Below are 5984 nucleotides of genomic sequence, written 5' to 3' on the forward strand. Positions count from 1 at the left end.
CATCAGATTAATAGATATACATAGTTTAAAAAAATCAAACTGTAGACGAAAACTGGAAATACTCTGCCCCACCTTTCCCCACTGCAGACCCCATTCTGCTCCCTGGAAGCAGGCTTGTTGCCGTGGAGAGAGTGCACTGCGTAACCCTTGCAGGTGTATTTACAGCACAGACATTATTTTCTTGCAAATGGCAGTGATTTTTTGTTTGTTTGTTTTGTTTGTGTTTCCTTTTTGGCCTCACTGCATGGCATGCAGAATTTCCCCAACCAGGGATCGAACCCCCAGCCCCCGTGGAGTCTTAACCACTGGACCACAAGGGAAGTCCGATAGTGTTTTTGGTTTTGCTTTTACAAAATCAAGATATTAAAATAACTTTCTTACAGGTTTATGTGTCTTGGAGAAGGGGGGCCTTCATTTAGTTTCCACGAAGGTGACCCTATGTACCTTCCATTCTTTTAGCTATTTCATCTGACGTTTGCTTCTGTATTTAAAAAATTTTTTTGCAGTATAGTTGATTTGCAGTGTTGTGTTAATTACTACTGTACAGCAAAGTGATTCAGTTATACATACATATACATTCCTTTTTTTATATTCTTTTCCATTATGGTTTATCGTAGGATACTGAATATAGTTCTCTGTGCTATACAGTTGGACCTTGTCATTTATCCATTCTACATATAAAAGCTCACCCCAACCTCCCACTCCATCCCTCCTCCAATCCCCTCCCACTTGGCAACCACCAGTCTGTTCTCTATGTCCATGATTCTGTTTCTGTTTTGTAGACAGGTTCATTTGTGGCATATTTTAGATTCCACTTATAAGTGATAACATATGGTATTTGTCCTCTTTCTGACTTACTTCATTTAGTATGATAATCTCTAGGTCCAACCATGTTGCTGCAAATGGCATTATTTTGTTCTTTTTTATGGCTGAGTAATATTCCAGTGTATATATGTACCACATCTTCTTTATCCATTCATCTGTTGATGGACATTTAGGTTGTTTCCATGTCTTAGCTATTGTGAGTAGTGTTGCCATGAACATAAGGGTGCATGTATCTTTTTGAATTAGAGTTTTGTCTGGGTATATGCCCAGGAGTGGGATTTCTGGATCATATGGTAATTCTATTTTTAGTTTTCTGAGGAACCTCCATACTGTTTTCCATAGTGGCTGTACCAACTTACATTCCCATCAACAGTGTAGGAGGGTCCCCTTTTCTACACCCTCTACAGCATTTGTTATTTATAGATTTTTAATGATGGTCATTCTGATTGGTGTGATGTGGTACCTCATTGCTTCCGTATTTCTAAAGAATATGTTTACTTTGATTTTTTTATATATCAGTTTTAGATGTCAACTATTGACTTGTATTAATAAGGAGATCAGCATTTAGCCGACTTATCTCTTTCCCCACTTCCTCTATTCTCTCTCTTCCTCTGTTCTCTCATAGTAAATACATCACAAATTTTGGTTAAAATAATAGTATTGATATTGTTATGACTCTGTAAATATTATTCAATGATAAGCCAAGTAGTAATTATGATTAATGTTTCCTTTCCTGGGCCTTTTTTTTTTTTTTTTTTTTGCTATTCTGTTATTTAACTGTTTATTTTCCATCACCCTTATTTCCATTTTCTATTTAAGAAATAGTCTTAAGCTGGTCTGTACAACAGCTTAAGACCCCTCAGTGGTTGCTCCTTCCCATTCAGTGGTCTAAGTGGTGGGAGCTGCAGACCAGTCTTTGGTGGCCAGCTGAGCGCTCCAGTCCTCAGCAGGAAACTGCTGGACAGACTCGGGGGCACCTGTGCTCCTTCAGACCAGTCTGTGACCTCAGGTTGAGTAGCAGTCAACTCAGAATCTGGAGCGGTCCATTCCGCCTGAAATTCTCCCTGGGTCCTGGCCTTTTCAGCAGGAGCCTGCTCTTCCTTTTCACTCTCCTCAGGATCTCTGTAGAAGTAATGATCAGGCCTGACTTCCCAGGGGTGGTCACAGGAAATGGTGCCGTACATGGGCAGAACTTCCTGAAGCAGCATCCACTACATCAGACCAGCTGAGTGAGTTCTCCCGCTGGTGCGTGGTGCGGCCGTGTCCACACAGCACAGAGGAGTGTCTGTTATACAGAGCAGCGGTAGGCAGGTTAACATAAGACGCCTCTGTGAGAGGCTGGTGGTCAACCCTGGGATCAGTAACCACTAGAAGTCAGAAAGCCACTTGCATCTGGCCAGTGAAGGTCCCAGGAGTGAAGCAGCCAGGAAGAGGAGTGGCTCCAGTGGCAGCAGCAAACTTCAGCACAGCTCACTGGCCGGTATTCCTGGAGTATTTCACGTGACACTGACATCAGCCAGGTTTTCAATGGCAACAACAGCAAAAGCTGCCAGGAGAAGCTTCTCCCAGGTTCTCTTCAGATTTATGATGTAGATGTCATCACTTTTTGCAGATATGAAACCATAGGTAATCATGAGTTAAATACATTTCATCTGCCTTCACTAATCAAGGTTATTTTAATTGCATGTCCTCCAAGCAGCAGGTAGCCTAACTTGGGACTTGGAGTCAGCTGTGTCTAGTTCCATCTGAGCTGATTAAACCTGGTTAGGACCACCCACCCTCCAACAGGGCATGCGCGAGTGCCCCCTCGGTGACCTTTGACATCAGAGGGCTGAAGACTCCACCCTCAGATTGTGCTGAGTGCCTCCTCATTGGAACGTGGGGAGGCCTGCAGCTTATTACGCCTGCGCAGAACGACGATTACCGCACCTTTTTCTAATCACGTTTCCCGACTCTCCCCACACCTCAGACTGCCCTGCTCCCCTTCAGGGAGGCGGTTTTGAGATTTGTCCGCCCATATCCTCGTATCCTCACTTGGTTGCCCTGTGAACAAACCCTCTCTTGGCTGCAAACTGCAGTGTCTCAGCGTTTCGGCTTGCTGCACATCCCGCAAAATGAACCCGATTCGGTAACAGATGCTGTATTCCATTCGGAAGTCAAGGTTGATGCCACCAAGGTAGGTTCCTGCTGCAAGGAATTTGAGGACACCCTCCTCCTTCATTTTCAGGCTATCGGGGGCTCTGGACATTGTGATAGTTTCCTTTTGAGTTAAGATGGGAACTCAGAACAATGCCATATGGACCCCTTTTAGGGTAACACAGAAAGGCTTGCTTTTCCCGGTATTAACGATTGCCTTTCTTTTAAAAATTTGTTTGGTTTTCTGTATACCTATCCAACTATTTTTTTAATTGTCAAATACTCATCAATATTATTCTCTGCAATTCATATTTATAGATTTCACTTTTGTTTGGGTGACTAATAGGTTTGTTTGGGGGGACTTCTTTCTACACTTATTTTTATATACTAATAGGTTTCAGGTGAGAGTGATAAGCTGGTAAACCAAACTTTTTGCTCTTGGGCCTCCAAATGGCAACATATAGAAGGCTTTCTCTGGGACCATTCAGTTTCTCGAAAGAATAATACTCCAGTATCTAGTTTAGGAGGCATGGCTTTGGCTGATGGAGTTTCAAAAAGAGGAATGGGGAAAAAAATGGGGGATAAGGAGTCACTATTCAGCATACAGATTTTTACTCATCAGCTTCCTGTAAGCACTTTCCACTTCCCAAAGTACCTTATACCTTCAAGTTCTGAGCCTCTCCTCAAATCAATGACCTACTGTCTTGCAAAACTGCAGCCACCTTGTCAGTTTATAACTATTCCTTTGTTTCACTTCAGTGGGTGTTTTGGAAAGAAAATGAGTGAATGTGGTCAATTCACTATGCTTTTCTCTTTCTCAAATTCATTTAACTCAGGAATTATATTCTTTCAGGATCTAATTTACTCAAAGTCATTTCTTTTTGCATCTCATTCCTTGCTTTTGAGTTCCATTTCCCTCTTACTAAAGTATATACCCTTTAGAGTTTAGGTGTTTGAGTGAAAAATTCTCCATTTTTGTCACTTTCATTAACAGCTTGGTTAAAATGTTTCATTAACATCTTGGTTAATAAACAGATGGTTGATTACAGGTGAACACACTTGTATTCGCTTCCCAAATCAAGAGTTTTGTCAGTCACACCAGAAGCCTGTGTTCTCCATTACAATCACAAACCCCCTGCCTCCCCCAAAAGTAATCACTATTTCGACTTTGATAATCACCACTTTTAAAAATGTCTTTAAGTGTACCTCTAGACACTATAATATAGTCTTACTCTTTAATTTGATGTCTTTTAAAAAATACTTAATTGAAGTATAGTTGATTTATAATGTGTTAATTTCTACTGTACAGCAAAATGATTCAGTTAGACATATATATATTCTTTTTCGTATTCTTTTCCATTATGTTTTATCACAGGATAATGAATACAGTTCCCTATGCTATACAGACACTGTTGTTTATCCATCCTACATACATAATAGTTCGCATCTGCTCGTCCCAAACTCCCGTTCCTTCCCTCCCCTACACACCCTTCCCCTTGGCAACCACAAGGGGGAGTAGTATTCCATTGTGTATATGTACCACATCTTCGTCCACTCATCTGTCAAAGGACATTTAGTTTGTTTCCATGTCTTGGCTATTGTGAACAGTGCTGCTATGAACATTGGGGTGCATGTTTCTTTTTGAATTATAGCTTTGTCCAGATATACGCCCAGGAGTGGAATTGCTGGATCATATGGTAACTCTATTTTTAGCCTTTTGAGGAACCTCCATACTGTTTTCCATAGTGGCTGCACCCATTTACATTCCCTCCAACAGTATAGGAGGGTTTCCTTTTCCCTGCACCCTGTCCAGAATTTCATATATGTAGACTTTTTAATAATGGCCATTCTGACCCTGTGAGATGGTACCTCCTTGTAGTTTTGATTTGCATTTCTCTAATAATTAGTGACGTTAAGCATCTTTTCATGTGCCTGTTGGCCATCTGTATGTCTTCTTTGGAAAAATGTCTATTTAGGTTTTCTGCCCATTTTTTGATTGGGTTTGTTTTTTGATAGTGAGTCATATGAGCTCTTTTAATATTTTGGAAATTAAGCCCTTGTCAGTTGCATCATTTGCAAATATTTTCTCCCAGCCTGTAGGTTGTCTTTTCATTTAATTTATGGTTTCCTTTGCTGTGCAAAAGCTTGTAAGTTTGATTAGGTCCCATTTTTAAAATTTTGTTTCTATTTCTATTGCCTTGGAGACTGACCTAAGAAAATATTGGTACGATCTATGTCAGAGAATGTTTTGTCTATGTTCTCTTCTAGGAGTTTTACGGTGTCGTGTCTTATATTTAAGTCTTTAAGCCATTTAGAGTTTATTTTTGTGTATGGTGGGAGGAGGGTGTGTTCTAATGTCATTGATTTACATGTGGCTGTCCAACTTTTCCAACAGCACTTGCTGAAGAGACTATCTCTTCTCCTTTGTGTATTCTTGCCTCCTTTGTTAAAGTAATTGACTATAGGTGTGTGTGTGTGTTTTTGGGCTCTCTATTCTGTTCCATTTATCCATGTATCTGTTTTTGTACCAATACCATGCTGTTTTGGTTACTGTTAGCTTTGTAATATTGTCTATAGTCTGGGAGGGTTATGCCTCCTGCTTTTTTCTTTTTCCTCAGGATTGCTTTGGCGAATCTGGGTCTTTTATGGTTCCATATAAGTTTTAGGATTATTTTTATTTTTTTGCGATACTCGGGCCTCTCACTGTTGTGGCCTCTCCCATTGCGGAGCACAGGCTCTGGACGTGCAGGCTCAGTGGCCATGGCTCACGGGCCTAGCCGCTCCACGGCATGTGGGATCTTCCCAGACCGGGGCACGAACCCGTGTCCCCTGCATCAGCAGGCGGACTCTCAACCACTGCGCCACCAGGGAAGCCCAGGATTATTTTTTCTAGATCTGTGAAAAATGTCATGGGTAATTTGGTAAGAATCACACTAAATCTGTAGATTGCTTTGGGTAGTATGGCCATTTCAACAATATTAATTCTTCCAATACAAGAGCATAGGATATCTTTCCATTTCTTT

General features: G+C 41.0%; 1 pseudogene; it reads right to left on the reverse strand.

The window, feature by feature from the left end:
- Window positions 1-1555: 1555 nt before the first annotated feature.
- On the reverse strand, window positions 1556-3073 carry LOC113631778 (40S ribosomal protein SA-like; annotated as a pseudogene).
- Between the last annotated feature and the right edge of the window lie 2911 nt (window positions 3074-5984).

This window comes from Aethalodelphis obliquidens, unplaced genomic scaffold (genome assembly GCF_003676395.1).
Source record: "Aethalodelphis obliquidens isolate GAN/ISIS:26980383/991018 unplaced genomic scaffold, ASM367639v1 scaffold34, whole genome shotgun sequence".
NCBI lineage: Eukaryota > Metazoa > Chordata > Mammalia > Artiodactyla > Delphinidae > Aethalodelphis > Aethalodelphis obliquidens.